Source organism: Elephas maximus, chromosome 24 (assembly GCF_024166365.1).
Source record: "Elephas maximus indicus isolate mEleMax1 chromosome 24, mEleMax1 primary haplotype, whole genome shotgun sequence".
Classification (NCBI taxonomy): Eukaryota; Metazoa; Chordata; class Mammalia; order Proboscidea; family Elephantidae; genus Elephas; species Elephas maximus.
The window spans coordinates 57977839-57996478 of record NC_064842.1 but is presented as its reverse complement, the minus strand read 5'-3'; the positions used below and the strand labels follow the sequence as shown (position 1 = coordinate 57996478).

At 39.3% G+C, this 18640-nt stretch overlaps 1 long non-coding RNA gene across 1 annotated transcript in view; it reads left to right on the top strand.

The window, feature by feature from the left end:
* The window catches only part of LOC126067029 (uncharacterized), a 158501-nt gene that overhangs the window by 65140 nt on the left and 74721 nt on the right, over positions 1 to 18640 (top strand). The window contains exons 3-4 of the long non-coding RNA XR_007515308.1: positions 6724 to 6858; positions 9156 to 9256. This is a non-coding gene — a long non-coding RNA (uncharacterized LOC126067029). The remainder of the gene's footprint in view (positions 1 to 6723; positions 6859 to 9155; positions 9257 to 18640) is intronic.

Sequence of the window (18640 nt, the reverse complement as noted above, 5' to 3'; positions counted from 1 at the left end):
CATTGGCAAAGGGATGTATACCCTTCAAAAATTTCACACAAAAGTCATTTTCATTGAATACAGGTATTTCTTGCTCATTAGACAACCAAACCAGATAAGGCATGTTTGTTCATTGTTCCATTTGAATTTAGCCATTACTATTTGATTCAACTGATATTATTGAGTACTTTCTAACTTGGAGAATGATACTGGGTGAGATTAGATATTGAGGCACAGAATGGGGAACACAAAATGAGTACGATTTACCTCTTATTTTCACAAGCTTATAGTATAACGAAGAAGAAGAAAAAATCAAATAATTATATAATAAAAGAGACCATATTAAATGTAGTAAAAGTGATACAATCTGTAGAATATATAAAGGAGTAAGGTTGCATCTTGCTTGAGATATCATAAATATAGTAGGGAAGGAGTAGTCTTGAGATGGCTTTAGAAAAATGGGCAGAGTTTAGCAGTTTCAGGCATAGACATTTGAAGGTGAATAAAGACATGGTCTCTGTCTTCAAGAATAGCCAAGACTCCTTGGTAGAAATAAGCACAGAGCGAATATTGATATGGCAGAAAACAGTGGGCTAGAGAAACCAACTAAGAAATAATTAAACAGGATGATATTGAAAAGATGATGTGGGACTTGGTGCCTTACTATTCTTAGGGGATAGTAAAGACTTCACATATGAGTGACCAGCAGTCCATGAGCCTGGGGTTTTTAGACTGAGCTGATTTGGCCCTTAAATCTTTGTTCCAAGAAGAGATCTTTTTCAGAGACATGCAAGAAACTGCCTCCATTAACTTAACAGAGGCTCCACTTCAGTGACTCAGTTCTCATAGGGAGTGAAAATGCTTTGAGTATGGAATCCACAAAGTCTGGAAAGCAGAGGATTCTTCTCTGAAGAGTAGAGTGTACTGCTGTAATATGCATAAGCACTGGCAAAGAAGAATCAGGCAGCATTTGTGTTGGATTATATTATAAGCACGTCAGAGACTGAATAATTAAAAGCACTCTAAAGGGAAGTTTGTGTTTCCCTCTCACAATGCACATACGACTCTGGTACCAAAAATGTTTTTCTAGTTAAATTTTACTTCATTTCCCATTTAAGATTTGTCATAGCAAATAATCCTTTCTCAAATAGCAATATCCTGAGCGTAAAATATAGTGGATGCTATCTGGATATTAGGTAATCAGCTCTGTTGTGGAATCAACTAGCTTTTCCTCAGATGAAGATTGTAAAACATAATCAAATGTGAGGATGGTCATGATTTCTATGAGTTAGTGGCTATGGGGAATATCTATTTAAAAAGTGTGAATCACATGTTTCCTGCTCCTAAAAATCTAACAAATAAGTTGCTAAGGTGAGATTAACATTGTTCTTTCAGAACTAAAGAATTAAATATTAAATTCTGTAGCCTAGCAACCACAGGTATAGACCTTAAAAAAAAAAGCAGAAGCTATACATATGGAGAGATGAAGAAATGAATCAAGTAAATTAGACACTATGACATTTCACTGAAATGCTCAATTCATTTACATGAAAACATTTGAGTGAATAATATGATACTCCCGCTAGTTCTTACTTTTCAAAGAGGAGTTAAATATTTATCAGGGTAATTTTAGGTCAGTCTGAGTTGTAGTTACTTTAAGCTTTGGACATGTCAACAAAGTTTTTCTGAGCTGGAAGAATACGTAACACAGATCATATAGAAACCTATCCTGGTTTTCTGTGTGAGAACAGAAAGCTAGTATTGGGAATTGCCAATGTCATATCACATCCTATGTCAGCTGTGCAGAACATGACCAGTCTTCTTCCTACCAAGCCTATTGCCGTCAAGTCAGTTTTGACTCATAGCGGCCCTATAGGACAGAGTAAAACTGCCCCATAGGGTGTCCAAGAAAAGGCTGGTGGATTCGAACTACCAACATTTTGGTTAGCAGCCGAACTCTTAACCAGTGCGCCTCCAGGTCCCCAGTCTTCTGAGGTGTGCCTAGTATTTGGGGAAGCTACTCTATGTCAAACTGCACTCTGTTTCCAAGAAAATGGGGGTCTTCTTTTTAGAGGAAGTTGATTTATTTTTAGACTGCTATGTCAGGTGTCCAGGTAGGCATGCTTTATCTAATATAATAATAATTAATACTCAATTAACAGAATGTGCCAAATGCTGTTTTATGAGCCTTACAGATATTAACTCGTTTAATTCTCATAATAACCCTATGGGATAGCTGCTATTAGTATTCCTACTTTCTAGATAAGAAAAAGAAAAGTGAGGCCAGAGAGGTCATACAACTGGCAAGTAGAGGATCGTGTGTTAGAACCCAGGCCATCTGGCTTCAGTGCCTGTAATCTTACACTGCAAAGTGCACTATACCACCTCCTAGGTACTCACAACCTATCCAAATGGCTTTTACATTACAAAAACTCATTGATGATGGAGAGTTTATAACCCTAATATCTTAGGATGGCATTATGAAGGAAATTATATTCCTCCTTTTTTTTTTTTTTACAGAGGAATATAGATTCAGAATGGTCCTTGATTTCCTTGTTAAGGAGAAATACGTTAGGCTAGATGAACTGACTCATAACATTTATACACCTATATTAAGTTGTTGTTGTTGTTAGGTGCTGTTGAGTCAGTTCCGATTTATAGTGACTCTGTGCACAACAGAAGGAAACACTGCCCAGTCCTGCTCCATCCTTACAATCGTTCTTATGCTTGAGCCCATTGTTGCAACTACTGTGTCAATCCACCTCATTGAGGGTCTTCCTCTTTTCCACTGACCCTGTACTTTGCCAGGCATGATGTCTCTCCAGGGACTGATCCCTCCTGACATGTCCAAAGTATGTAAGACACAGTCTCGCCATTCTTCCTTCTAAAGAGTATTCTGGTTACACTTCTTCCAAGACAGATTTGTTAGTTCTTTTGGCAGTCCATGGTATATTCAATATTCTTTGCCAACACCACAATTCAAAGGCATCAATTCTTCTTCAGCCTTTGTTATTCATTGTCCAGCTTTCACATGCATATGATGTGATTGAAAATTCCATGGCCTGGGTCAGGCACACCTTGGATGAAGAAATAGAAGATATCAAGCCAAACCATATGAAATTGCCTTCGTGTAGGCAAATGGTAAATGATTAAAAAAAACGGTAGCAAGCTAATACCTTTACTCATGTTAGCTTCAATATGGTTCAAACTAATGTTTTAACCCATGTTTAAAACCAACTTTTGTTACTTTCAAGGCTTGTCTCTTCTTTGTAGATAAAGTAGGCAAATCACTTCTTTTCTTTTGAAATGTCTTTACATTTGGACAGCAAGCCTGCAGCCTTCATTATTTGAGGGAAGGATGATACACCACTCATAGAGAACAACAGCAACAACAAAATCAAATTATTGGCTTTGGAAGTTCAAATGCTTAAGTCAGGGTAGAAAATATAGATTTGGAAGAAAAAGTAGAAATCCTGTGCCCTCTGCCCCCTGATTAAATAAAGATTCTTGGTACTAAAGGAGAGGAATGTTTGAGTAGCAGCAAGAAACTTTTATTCTGAGAAGAGCAGGGACTGTGTCTTCTCGTCCCAGGCCAGATCTTGGAAAGCTTGGGCCTGTGCTATTTTCTTGGTTAGTGCCAGGGAGGAACCCTCGTGGCTGAGAGGTTAAGTGTTTGTCTGCTAACCAAAAGGTTAGTAGTTCCAGTCTACCAGGTGCTCCTTGGGAAGTTCTATTCTGTTCTATAGGGTCACTATGAGTCAAAATCGACGTGACAGCAGTGGGTTTAGTGCTAGAGAAAAGAGCAAGATGCTACAGTCCTGAGACCACATGGCATATGTTATATTGTGGTAAGAAGTCTCATTAGTCTATTTCAGAGAAAGTCTAAGTTTGTTGATACAGAAAATAAGTTCACTTTAGAAAAATAAAGTTTTTTACATACCTGAATTTTTCAACTGACTCATGATTGCTGCCCTAGGGAATTGCGAGTTTTGAATTCTTAAATTTTAAATTTAGTTTTTCTCATTATTGTTACCCTAGTTAAATATTTCAGTTTTTATGGATATGATTGCTAAGGCCTAAGGCTTCAATAATTTCTATAGAGGATTGTATTAATAATATATTCTATTTATAAATTGGAAGGTACTTTACAAAGTGCTTAGAAAGGTAAAGTGTTTTTGGATCACTCTGATCTTAATTTATTTAACAAAAACAGGTGCTATTCTAGCCACTGGGATTACATAGATAAATATTACTACTCTTGATTACTTTTTTAAAAATAATATTTTATCATGTTTTCGGTGAAGGTTTCTTGATTACTTTTTGCATATTTTTTATGATTCCAATTTTTATTTGTGTCTACTTAAGCAAGTTTATAACAAAATAAATTCTGGAGATACAAGATGATGGGATTGAGTATAATTAAAAGGTTAATGACACTGACCATTTTTTGAGAAAAGTGTTTTTACTTATGATGGAAAATAAGATCCTAAATATATTTATGTCTGGGCTCTTTTGTACAGTGGTTTTTCTGATAGATATTAAGCAGGCTGTAGTTGAATTGGAAAAGAAAATGATTCTATTTTTAGCAATTGTTGAACTAGGTAACCCTGAAAATTCTCCCACCACAAAACAATTAGATTTGCTTAATAAAATTGCTTAAAAAAATCTTTTTAAATGCATGGCTGCTCTTAGTATTAAGATAAGAAAATTCTCAAGTCCCAAAAGTGAAGAGGAAACTGACAATCACAGTGGCAAGAAGAAAAACTGATGTGGCCTTCCTGTTAAGACTAAAGAAAACCTGTGACTATTAGATCCTTACTGAAAGAACTTCCAGTAGATACACTTCAGGAAGAAGGAAATTAGACTTAGAAGGAGACTGAGATGCAAAAAGAAATGGTGAGCAAAGAAATTCATAAATGTGTGGTTAAATCTATGCAAGTTGACTGTATAAAATAATAATAATAATAAATGCAATGATATTAAGAAAAGTAAAATTAAAATGCTTTAATAAATAACAAGGAGGTCGAGAGGGGGTTTATCAGAGTTAAAATGCCTTGACATCCTTGTAGTAGGAAGAAAGTAAACATTTTTAAAATTAACTTTATACTTTGCTAAGTCATGTATTCATAATGAAGTTTTATTGGTAATAATTAGAAGAAGAGATATATAATGTATGCTTCCCTCACCAGCAGGCAAATAAATAAATAAAAAGGAAGAAACTACCAATCCAATAAAAGAAAAAAGTAAAGAAGCATAGTAAGGAGGGCCAATAAAAAGCTCAAAACAGATAGTATAAATTAAATCCAAATATATCAGCCATCATAATAAATGTAAACATTAAATGTGTTTCAAGAGTGAAGTGGGCAGATTTAATTTAATCCACAATGATATCCAGATATATGCTATCTACAAGAGACCCACTTAAAATATAAGAAAACCCATTGTGTTGAGTTGATTCCAACTCATAGCATCTATATAGGACAGAGAACTGTTCTACAGGATTTCCAAATTTGTCAGTCTTTACAGAAGCAGACTGTCTCACCTTTCTTCCACAGAGTGGCTGGTGGGTTTGAGTCACCCACCTTTTGATTAGCAGCCAAACACTTAAACCCTGCACCACCAGGGCTCCTTTAAAATATAAGGGCAGGTAAAAATATGTTTATTCATTAATTCAACAAATATTTATCTATTGCCTACAACCTAACAGATAGTGAAAAAAACAGGCCAATTTACTAACCAACATCAAAATATTTGGTGTATTAGTTTCCCAGGATACCATGACAAACCACCACAGATCCAATCATTTACAAGAAGAGACATTTGTTTCATTTGTCCTGAAACTAGAAGTCTGAATACTGGGTATTAGCAGTGTAACCTTCTTGTGAAGTTTCTAAGGGAAGATCCTTTCTTGTCACTCTCACTTCATGGTAGCTGAGGTACTCCTTGGCTTGCGAATACATCGTCACATGGCTTTCATCCCTCTCTGTTTCTGTGTCTATCTTTTATAAGGACATCATTCAGATGGGATTAGGACCCCCCCTATTCCAGTAGGAGTGTCTTGTTAAGTGATATGGCTCCTTGGAAACTCTATGGGGCAGTTCTACTCTGTTCTATAGGGTCGCTATGAGTCGGAGTCAACTCGATGGCAGTGGGCTTAGTGGGTATGGCTACTAACCAAAAGGTCGCAGCTCAAATCCACCAGCCGCTCCCTGGAAAACCAATGGGGCAGCTCTGCTCTGTCCTCCAGGGTTGCTATAGGTCGAAATTAACTTGACTACAATGGGTTTGATTTGTTTTTTGGTTTCTACTCCAGTTTGACTTCATGTTAACTGATCTTGACATCTTTCAAGGCTCTATTTTCAAACAAGGGCACATTCACTCATACAGGGGTCAGGACTTCAATGTATCTCTTCGAGGGACACAATTCAATCCATAACAGGCATAGTGCAACTGAAAGCAGAAATTAATGAACTAGAAAGCAGTTGTGTGATGGTTAAGACTGTGTGTCAACTTGGCTGGGCCGCGATTCTTGGCGTTTATGTGTAATCACTCCCATGATGGGATCTGCCGTGAGTAGCCAATCAGTTGAAAGAGAGGTTCCTTGGGGCTGTGGCCTGCACCCGAATATAAGACGATATTCTGGTTTTCGCTTGCTCTGGATCCTGTGGCTGCCTCCTGTTTGTCTGACCTCCGGTTCTTAGAACTTGAGCCATAAGCTTATCTGCTGATCTTGGGATTCATCAGTCTTCACAGCCTGTGTGTGGAGCCCTGCTCTCCGTCCTGCTGATCGTGGGTTCACCAGCCCTGGCAGCTACGTGAATCAGGAGGAGCCTTGTGGTCTTGCCTGCCAGTCTCGGGATTCACTGATCTTCACAGCCGGTGAGTGGAGCACTGCTCTCTGACCTGCCAATCTTGGGTTTGGCACCCCCTGTAGCTGCGTGAATCAGGAGAAGCCTCTATGCTAATCCACAGATTTGGGACATTCCCGTCTCTACAATCGCTTGAGCCATTGCTTTGATATAAATCTCTCTATATATATTTATAAGCTTTACTGGTTTTGCTTCTCTAGAGAACCCAGCCTGAGACAAATTCTAATTTCATAGAAAAGGGACATAGAAAGAATTAAGAAACAAATCTGTCTGTTTTTATGTCAAGTTAAAAAGGAAGTCTTTCTAACAAAAGTGATAAGGAGAAAAAAGAGTTGACCTATAATAATATGAAAAAATCAAAACCTAAACCCGTTTCTTTCCAGTTGACTCCGGCTCGTGGCCAGGGGCAGATTATCCAATAGGCAAGGTAAGCAGGGTGCTTACCTTATTTACCAGATCACCTGCAGTGGACAGTTTCACATCCCTGATATGGTGAAACTCATGTGAAATTGTTCACTGCAGATTAGTAAGTAAGCACACATAAGCCAGTGCTTACCTTGCTTACTGGGTTATCTGCCCCTGTCAGGACTGTAAATTTCAAAAGAGGCTTTGAATCTGTAGGGAGGTGCTGTGGGGTTGGGAGAGATATAGATACCAGCCATACCTAGAAGCAGAATCTTTGATGTGGTGAAAAAAAAAAAAAAAAAGTGAAAGTTTTCACTACAGATGATCTGGTAAAGAAGGTGAGCACCCTGCTTACTTTGCCTGTTGGTGACTTCACCCCTGCTCTTGGCAACCCCATGTGTTCCAGAGTAGAACTGATCCACAGGGTTTTCTTGGCTGTAACCTATGGAAGCAGTCCACCAGGCCTTTCTTACGTGGTGCCACTGGGTGGGTTTGAACCACCATTTAGGTTAGCAGCCGACTGCAAACTGCCTGTGCCACCCAGGAACCTTATAACAATATTAGGGGCAGTAAAAGGATGTGCTTACAGATCTACAGATTCAGCAGAGACTAAATACAATCAGGAAAATATTATGAGCTCAGGAAAAAATTAAAACTCTACAAAAATATAATATACCTAGACATCATGCTTGGTACAGTAGAGGGTCAGCAAAAAGGAGGAAGACCCTCAATGAGATGGATTGACACAGTGTCTGAAACAATGAGCTCAAAAATAGCAACAATTGTGAGAATGTCACAGAACTGGGCAGTGTTTCTTTCTGTTATGAGTCAGAACCGACTCAGTGGTACCTAACAACAGCTCAAAAATGCATAGAAAATTTGAGTAGATCTTTAACTATTAAAGGAATTGAATGAAAAGTTGAAAATCTTTATCTTCCCATGTATCTACATGTCCCCCTCCCCCTTTGCCCACACTCACAAACACAAATCCATCCCCAGATAATTTTACAGGCAAGTTTTACTAAATACACAAGTGACATAAACTTTTCCAAAGAGTAGAAAATGAGTACTCCTAAACACATTTTATAAGCTTAGTAAAACCTCTACATCAAAACCAAAGGAAGACAATACCAGAAAAGAAAGTTGTAAGCTCATCTTACTTATGAATTTATATGCCAAGTTCATAAAGGTATTAGCAAATCCAATCTAATACTGAGTAAAAGAATATGTTTGGACTAAGTTGGGTTTGTTTCAGAATGTAGGGAAGTTTTAGGCTTGTGAAATCTACTAATATATCTCACCCCATTAACAGAGGAGCCCTAGTGGCTCAGTGTTTCAGTACTCAGCTGCTTACCTGAAGTTTGGTGGTTGGAACCCACCAGCTGCTCCTGGGGAGCAAGATGTAACATCCTGCTTCTATAGAGATTGCGGCCTTGAAAGCCCTGTGGAGCAATTCTACTCTGTCCCGTAGAGTCGCTATGAGTCAGAATCAACTCAAGGGCAACAGGTTTGGTTTTTTGTTTTATTAGAAAGGAAAAGACAAAATTGTTATTATTACCATATTCTAAGATTACTTAGAAAATCCATGGGATGATACAGGTAAAACAAAATTCAGAAAAAAAAGGTGGCGGGGGAGGGGGGAGAAAGTGAAAATTACAGGAGCGGAAGAGAGAGAAGTTGAGGAAAGAGGTGGGGGCTCTAGTGAGGAGAGGCAGGGATAACTGTCAAATTAGTTCAAACTGTCATGACTAGGACTTTTCAGATTTAGAAAGTGGAAGACTAGGAGAAGACTTCACAGGGTTTTACAATGCCACAAACTTCTTGGATAAAGTGGAAAAAGAGATCTGCTTATTAAATATTGAATAAAAGATGCTCACGACCCTTTTTTTTTTTTAATTTTAGTGAAGCAATTTGAAGAAAACTTCAGAGCTGGTATTCAACAGCTAATGTAATCATGAAGTATTTCTTCAAGCCTGAGACTAAAAATGGATCCAGTAGTAGGGGTAGGTTATGAATTTATGACTTAAAAGAGAATTCATGTGCCAGAAAATTTGGTATATATTAAAACTTCAATCCTAAATTCAGGACAGCTCACCTCAGTGTCTGCCTTCTGTTGTGTCAGGAAGAAGTGCCTATATGATGAAGACTGTGTAGCAGTAACTCCTAGAATCTGTCAGAAGTCATCTAAATTGTAACCTGATTTTACTAATGATGGAATTGAGGCATAAAGAGGTTAAACTATTACTCAATTCCATGTAGCTAATTAGCAGCATGGCTAGGACTATAAACCTGTGACTTCTGTCTCAGTAGCTTTTATGTTCTATGATTCTGCCTCATATTCCTACACTCTTATGCTGGGGTTAACTGATGACTCTGCATGAGTTCATTTTGAACTTGAATAATTTTGTCTTCTACATTTTTTTTTTAACAATTTATGTTTGGTAAGCTAATATGTTAAGACTTATTTAAGTAGAATTTTTAAGAGGTGGTCTTTTTTTGATTACAGATTGTTCTTCTGAGCATTTCTATCTTTGTGCTGGTGAAGGGAAATTTGATGTGTGACAATCTGCTACCAAACTCAGAAACGTGGGTCCTTGTCCAGTGTGGTCAGACTTTCTAATTATCGGGACACTGGTCTTTGAGAAAGACAGAGTAACTTTATTGCAATGCACAGAGCAAGGAGCTGGGAGGAAATTCCTCAGATCCAGCTCCCCAGCTACAGGGAAGCAGGGCTTATATGTGATTTGGGCAGCAAGATGGCAGCTGCACGGACATACTGGAGAGGGAAAATTCTAGAAGGCGGCCAGGAAACAGGAGGTGATGTTGTTTTTGTCGGACCTCTTGCTTTGCAATAGGCTCCGGGTGATGCTTTTCCTTCTGGTTCATTCCACTTCTTGCTACATCCTGTTGAAGTCAGTTAACGGTCACAGCTGACCCATCTGCTCATGCAGGGCCAGACCAACTCTGACTTGGGCTAGTTTAAGAACTAATGGAAATTTACTGGCATTTGTAGGGTTACAGTTCCATAGAAGGAAACGTTATGACTGTATGAAAAAAAATAAAAAAACTGATTATCAAATAGGACTTTTCACAATATATCCGTTAGCCACTAGGGGTCATCATAAGCTCACCCAAACTAAACCCAAACCCACTGCCATTGATGGATTCCAACTCATAGTGACCCTATAGGACAGAGTAGAACTGCCCCGTATGTTTTCTAAGACTGTAAATCTGTAATGCAGCAAACTGTCACATCTTTCGCCTGCAGAGTGGCTGCTGGATTCTGACCGCCAACCTTTTAGTTAGCAGTCGAGCTGTATCGCTGTACCACCAGGGCTCCTTCATCATACACCAAACTCAAAAAACCAAACCCATTGCCTGCGAGTAGATTCTGACTTATAGCCGACCCTGAAGGGCAGAGAAGAACCGGCCCATAGGGTTTCCAACGAGCAGCTGGTGAACTCCAACTGCCAGCCTTTTGGTTAGCAGTTCAGCGGTTCACCCAGGGTTCCTTCATTATAAGCTACTTTTTATAACTAAAAGCAAAACGTAATTTTGTAGGAAAAGACAATAGCAAAATTTTGCTGAAACATTAAATGTGTCACTTTTTTTTTTTAAGTAAAAGCAAAAGAGATTTATTGAGGAATAGAGCATTTTATGAATGGGGGTAGCACAGAACAACCAGGCATTTACGAAGTGCTCCTATATGTACCACTTTTATAGGGCTAGCTCTATTATTCCCACCCCTGGGATTCTATATCTAAGCCTTAGGTGGAAAATTAATTAAAACTAGATTTCACATAGTTATTTTCGCAACCCATGGACTAGGAATTATAATTGTACTGCTAAGATTCTAGTGAGTAAAACAGCATGTTTAATTAATGTTAAATAATGACAACGTGTCATCATGTCTTGAGAGTCCACTTGTCATGCTACTTATTTTGGAGTCCCTGAATGGTGCAAATGGCTAAGTGCTTAATTATTAACTGAAAGGTTAGAGGTTTGAATCCATTCAGAGGCACCTCAGAAGACAGGCCTGGCTATCTGCTTCTGAAAAGTCGCAGCCTTGAAAGCCTTATGGAGCACCTCCTCTCTGCAACATATGGGGTTACCATGAGTCAGAAGGTCGACTCTACTTTGAGGAGGCAGCTCTTCCCCAGTCATCTTTTGAGTGCCTTTCAACCTGGGGGGCTCATCTTCCAGACAATGTTCTGCTGCTATTCATTAGGTTTTCCCTGGCTAATGCTTTTCAGAAGTAGACTGCCAGGTCCTTCTTCCTAGCCTGTCTTAGTCTGGAAGCTCAGCTGAAACCTGTCCTCCATGGGTGACTCTGCTGGTATCTGAATACCGGTGGCATAGCTTCCAGTATCACAGCAACACACAAGCCCCCACGGTACGCCAAACTGACAGACATGTGGGCGGTAATTACTGGTGATTTGAATGCGAAAGTTGGAAACAAAGAAGAAAGATCAGTAGTTGGAAAATATGGCCTTGGTGATAGAAAAAAAGCCGGAGATCAAATGATAGAATTTTGCATGACCAACGACTTCTTCATTGCAAATACCTTGTTTCACCAACATAAAATTTTTTTTTTTTTTTTAAATGGTGACTGTACGCATGGACCTCGCCAGATGGAACACACAGAAATCAAATGACTACATCTGTGGAAAGAAAAAAAAGAGATGATGGAAAATCTCAATATCATCATTCAGAACAAGGCCAGGGGCCGACTGTGGAACAGACCATCAATTGCTCATATACAAGTTCAAGCTGAAACTGAAGAAAATCAGAGCAAGTCCACAAGATCCAAAATATGACCTTGAGTATATCCCACCTGAATTTACAGACCATCTGAAGAACAGATTTGACACATTGAACACTAGTGACCAAAGACCAGGTGAGTTGTGCAATGGCATCAAGGACATCATCAATGAAGAAAGCAAGAGGTCACTGGAACAACAGGAAAGAAAGAAAAGACGAAGATGGATGTCAGAGGGGACTCTGAAACTTGCTCTCAAACATCAAGCAGCTAAAGCAAAAGGAATTGATGAAATAAAAGAACTGAACAGAAGATATCAAAGGGCCTCTCGAGAAGACAAACTATTATAATGACATGTGCAAAGAGCTGGAGATGGAAAACCAAAAGAGAAGAACATGCTCGGCATTTCTGAAGCTGAAAGAACTGAAGAAAAAATTCAGGCCTCGAGTTGCAATAGTGAAGGATTCCTTGGGGAAAATATTAAATGATACAGGAAGTATCAAAAGAAGATGGAAGGAACACACAGAGTCATTATACCAAAAAGGATTAGTCGATATTCAACAATTTCAAGAGGTGGCATATGATCAGGAACCGATGGTACTGAAGGAAGAAGTCCAAGCTGCTCTGGAGGCATTGGCAAAAAACAAGGCTTCAGGAAATGATGGAATATCTATTGAGATGTTTCAACAAATGGATGCAGCACTGGAGGCGCTCACTCGTCTATACCAAGAAATATGGAAGACAGCTTCTTGGCCAACTGACTGGAAGAGATCCATATTTATGCCTATTCCCAAGAAAGGTGATCCAACCGAATGTGGAAAATATAGAACAATATCATTAATATCACACGCAAGCAAAATTCTGCTGAAGATCATTCAAAAACGGCTAAGGTGCGCCTGACCCAAGCCATGGTATTTTCAATCACATCACATGCATGTGAAAGCTGGACAATGAATAAGGAAGACTGAAGAAGAATTGATACCTTTGAATTGTGGTGTTGGTGAAGAATACTGAATATACCATGGACTGCCAAAAGAACGAATAAATCTGTCTTAGAAGAAGTACAGCCAGAATGTTCCTTAGAGGCAAGGATGGTGAGACTGCATCCTACATACTTTGGACATGTTTTCAGGAGGGATGAGTCCCTGGAGAAGGACATCATGCTTGGCAGAGTACAGGGTCAGCGGAAAAGAGAAAGACCCTCAACGAGGTGGACTGACACAGTGGCTGCAACCATGACCTCAAACATAACAACGATTGTAAGGATGGCTCAGGACTGGGCAGTGTTTCATTCTGTTGTGCATAGGATCGCTATGAGTGGGAACCGACTTGACGGCACTAACCACAACAACAACAAGTAATGCAGTGGTTAAGAGCGTGGCTGTTAACAAAAGGTGGGCAGTTCAAATCCACCAGCTGCTCCTTGAAAACCCTATGTGGAATCTTTACTCTGTCCAGCAGGGTCGCCATGAGTCAGAATTGACTGGATGGCAACAGGTACGTTTTTTTTATCTGCCCTGTAATGTGAATCAGAAGTTAGTCACATGAAGAAGGGGAACTATGAAGAATCCTTCTAGTGAGAGTGGTGAGATGGGCAGCAGCTGCAGCCTGTTTCCTGGAATAGCAGCGTGCTGAGCTCTAGCAGCAGCAGATAGTGCATGGTGTTGGCACTGTGAGCGGAAGTACCTGTGCCTAGGGGTGGAGGCCAAATTGTGGGACGGTTTTGCAGTAGGATTTGGGGTGGAGTTTCCCACTTCTGGACCTCTGGAGATCAAGAGAGCTGTTCAATAGACTTCTAACGAATTCCTCTAAAGCTTAATTAACTTTTTATTTTATCTTGTTTTTGCTTGCAACAAAAAATTCTGACTTATATTCTCCCAGTTTCCAAGGCAGAAAAACACCGATGCCTGCATTGTGACAAATAAGGCCTATCACCCTTTCATATTTACCAGATTATCATAGATTTCCTCTTTTTTGCCAATAATGAGCTGGATATAATGGTGTGTGTGGGGGTTGAGGGGGTGGTTATGTTTAGCAAAAAGGTGATTTCCGCCATTAAAGGCTGAGGAATCAGGCCCATCGTTGGTATTTATTTGTTTGTGTTAGTGTTAAATCTTTTCTCAGTCCTTGTTGCCTTCAGAGAAGCATGCACAAGTTACGGTACCTGTAGCCAAGGAAATGCCACAGCTTTTACGTAGGACGATAAACCAAAAACCAATCACCTCCAGTTGACTCCAACTTGTGGTGACCCCATGTGTGTCAGAGTAGAACTATGCTCCATAGAGTTTTCCTAAGTAGATCGCCCGAGTTTTTCCGAGGTGCCTCCAGCTGGACTTGAAAGTTCAACCTTTCGGGTAGCCTTGGAGCTTAATTATTTGCACCTCCCAGGGACTCCATGTAGAACAGTGGATGCACATAAATGTGAAGGAGAAAGGGTGCTAGGCATCTTTGTCTGTCTGCAGTATTTAAGTCCCAATGCTAGAGGTCTGTTAGAGATTTCTTCTACTCATCAAGAGCATTTGATTCCCAGATGCCTGAATTAAAATATCTCATTTCATATTCTTTTCACTGTGATTTACCTAAACATTTCCCTATTATTGGAAAATTGAATGTTCTCCATAGCATATTGGTTAAGAGCAGTGAGGTCTAACAGACAATCAGAATCCAGTGCTGGCACTTATTTGCTGGGTGATCTTGGGCAAGTTATATGAACTGATGTAAAAATGAATTTGAAATTACACAAGTAATGCACAAAAATGTTCTTCTTATGAAAGATAAACAATGACAGATAAGGATAAAAAAAGTGCCTAGATACCCCTTCAATACCCCAATGCCCCATGTTATGGATTTAATTGTGTCCCCCCCCCTTAAAATGTGTTGTAAATTCTAACCCCTATATATGTAGATACAATCCCATCTGGTAATAGAGTTTTCTTTGTTGTGTTAAGGAGGTTGTATCAGTGTAGGGTGTGTCTTAAGCCAATCACTTTTGAGATACAAAAGGAGCAGTTTAGCCAGAGAAGCAAGCAAGAACAAACTGGGAACATTGATGCCACCTGGAGATTGCCAAGGAATCAAGGAACAGAAGCTGAAAAAATGCAGAGCTGACAGAGAAGAAGAGCATTACCCTAGAGCTAGTGCCTTGAATTGAGACATCTAGGCTCCTAAACTATGAGAAAATAAATACCTGTTCCTTATACCCACCCACTTTTGGTATTTCTGTTATAGCTACACTAAAAAATTAGACACCTAACTGTCTCCAGAGGTAAATACACTCTCCTGTTTCATCACCTGAGAAATGGGTATGATCTTATCTACCTGATAGGCTCATGGTGAGACTCCCTCACTCAGGAAACCTAGCTGAAATGCTATTGGTCTAGGGGAGTCTTTCCTGATCTTCCAAACTAGGCCAGATTCTCCGTTCTATGCTCCCATGACACTCTCTACCTCTCCTTTGTAGCACTTTCACAGATGTAAATTTATTTCTTTAGTTACAGTAGAATATTATTTACTTATTTAGCAGCCCAAGCTGCACTGAAGGCATCGGTGAAAAACAAGGCTCGAGGAATTGACGGAATACCAACAGAGATGTTTCGACAAACGGATGTGGCTCTGGAAGTGCTTACTCATCTGTGCCAAGAAATTTGGAAGATAGCTGCCTGGCCAACTGATTGGAAGAGATCCTAATTTATACCTATTTCCAAGAAAGGTGATCCAACTGAATGCAGAAACTATCAAACTATATCATTAACATCTTATGCAAGTAAAACTTTGTGGTAGATCATTCAAAAGTGGCTGCAGCGGTATATCGACAGGGAACTGCCAGAAATTCAAGCCGGGTTCAGAAGAGGACGTGGGACCAGGGATATCATTGCTGATGTCAGATGAATCCTGGCTGAAAGCAGAGAACACCAGAAGGATGTTTACCTGTGTTTTACTAACTATGCAAAGGTATTCAACTGTGTGGGTCATAACAAATTATGGATAACATTGTGAAGACTGGGAATTCCAGAACACTTAATTGTGCTCATGAGCAGCCTTTACATAGATCAAGAGGCAGTTGTTTGGACAGAACAAGGGGATACTAATTGGTTCAAAGTCAGGAAAAGTGTGCGTCAGGGTTGTATTCCTTCACCATACCTATTCAATCTGTATGCTGAACAAATAATCTGAGAAGCTGGACTATATGAAGAAGAACGGGGCATCAGGATTGAAGGAAGACTCATTAACAACCTGCATTATGCAGATGACACAACCTTGCTTGCTGAAAGTGAAGAGGACTTGAAGCACTTACTGATGAAGATCAAAGACCACAGCCTTCAGTATGGATTGTACCTCAACGTAAAGAAAACAAAAATTCTCACAACTGGACCAGTAAGCAACATTGTGTTAAATGGAGAAAAGATTGAAGTTGTCAAGGATTTCATTTTACTTCAATTCACAATCAACAGCCATGGAAGCAGCAGTCAAGAAATCAAAAGGCTCATTGCATTGGGTAAATCTGCTGCAAAAGACCTCTTTAAAGTGTTGAAAAGCAAAGATGTCACCTTGGTGACTAAGCTGCGCCTGACCTAAGCCATAGTGTTTTCAATCGCCTTATATGCATGTGAATCCTGAATGATGAATAAGGAAGACCGAAGAAGAATTGTCACCTTTGAATTGTGGCGTTGGCAAAGAATATTGAATATACCATGGACTGCCAAAAGAGTGAACGTATCTGTCTTGGAAGAAATACAACCAAAATGCCCCTTAGAAGCAAAGATGGTAAGACTACATCTCACATACTTTGTACATGTTATCAGGAGGGATCAGTCCCTGGAGAAGGACATCATGCTTGGTAAAGTAGAGGGTCATCGACAAAGGGGAAAACCCTCAAAGAGATGAACTGACACTGTGGCTGCAACAGTGGGTGCAAGCGTAACAACAATTTTGAGGATGGTGCAGGACCTGGCAGTGTTTCGTTCTATTGTATATAGGGTTGCTATGAGTTGGAATCAACTTGACAGCACCTAACAACAATAACAACAATTATTTACTTAGCATTTTTTAATTGGATTATTTGTCTTTTTGTTATTGAAGTGTCAAAGTATTCTGTAGATTTGGTGAATTAGACCCTTGTCAGATATGTAGCAGCGAAAAATTTCTCCCATTCTGTAGTTTCTCTTTTTACCTTTTTGGTGACTTTTGTTTACGAGCCTAAATGTTTAATTTTTGGGAGCTCCCAGTTATTTAGTTTATATTCTGGTGTTTGTGAATTGTTAGCTATGGGTTGTATTGAATTTATGTCACATATTAGTGTCCCTAGCATTTTCCCTATTTTTTCTTCCATGATCTTTATAATTTTAGGCTTTATATTTAGGTCTATGATCCATTTTGAGTTAGTTTTTGTATATAGGGTGAGGTATGGGTCCTATTTCATTTTTTTTACAAATAGACATACAGTTTTGTCAGCACCATTTGCTGAAAAGACTGTCTTTTCCCCATTTAGGAGCCTGGTGGCAAAGCATTTAAGAGCTGCCACTACTAACCAAAAGGCCGGCAATTCGAATCCATCAGCTGGTCCTTGGAAACTCTATGGGGCAGCTCTACTCTACCCTATAGGGTCGCTATGAGTCGAAATCGACTTGATGGCAATGGGTTTGAGTTTTCCCCATTTAATGGACTTTGGTCCTTTGTCAAAAATCAGTTGACCATAGGCAGATAGATTTACATCTGGGCTCTCAATTCTGTTCCATTGATCTATATGTCTGTTGTTGTGCCAGTACTAGGATGTTTTGATTACCGTAGATGTAGGTAGGTTCTGAGATCAGGTAACAGGGAGCCTCCCACTTTGTTCTTTTTCTTCAGTGATGCTTTGCTTATCCATGGCATCTTTCCTTTCCATATAAAGTTGCTGATTAATTTCTCCACCTAGTAAAGAATACTGTTGGTATTTGGATTGGGGTTGCATTGTATCTGTAGATCACTTTGGGTAGGATTGGCATTTTCACAATGTTGACCCTTCCTATCCATGAGTGTAGCATGCTTTTTCCATTTATGTAGGTCTCTTGCAATAGAGTTTTGTAATTGTCTTTCTATAGGTGTTTTACATCCCCGGTTAGATGTATTCCTAAGAATTTTATCTCTTTAGGGGCTGTTACAAATGGTATTATTTTCCTGATTTCCTTTTTGAAGTTCTCATCGTTGGTGTGTAGGAATCCCTCTGATTTTTTTATCTTGTATCTTGCTACTCTGCTGAATCTACTAGTTACAGTTGATTTCTTGTGGAATATTTGGTGTTCTTTATGTATAGGATCATGTCATCTATAAAATATGGATAATTTTACTTCTTCCTTTTCCATTTAGATGCTCTTTAATTCTTTTTTTTCCCCTTATTGCTCTAGCTAGGACTTCCAGCACAGTGTTAAACAGGAGTGGTGATAAAGGGCATCCTTGTCTTGTTCCTGTTCTCAGGGGGAATGCTTTCAGCCTCACTGTGTTGAGAATGATGTTGGATGTTGGTTTTGTATAGATGCCCTTTATTATGTTGATGAATATCCCTTCCATTCCTATTTTATTGAAAGCTTTTATCAGAAATGGGTGTTGGACTTTATCAAATGCCTTTTCTGGGTCGATTGAGATGATCATG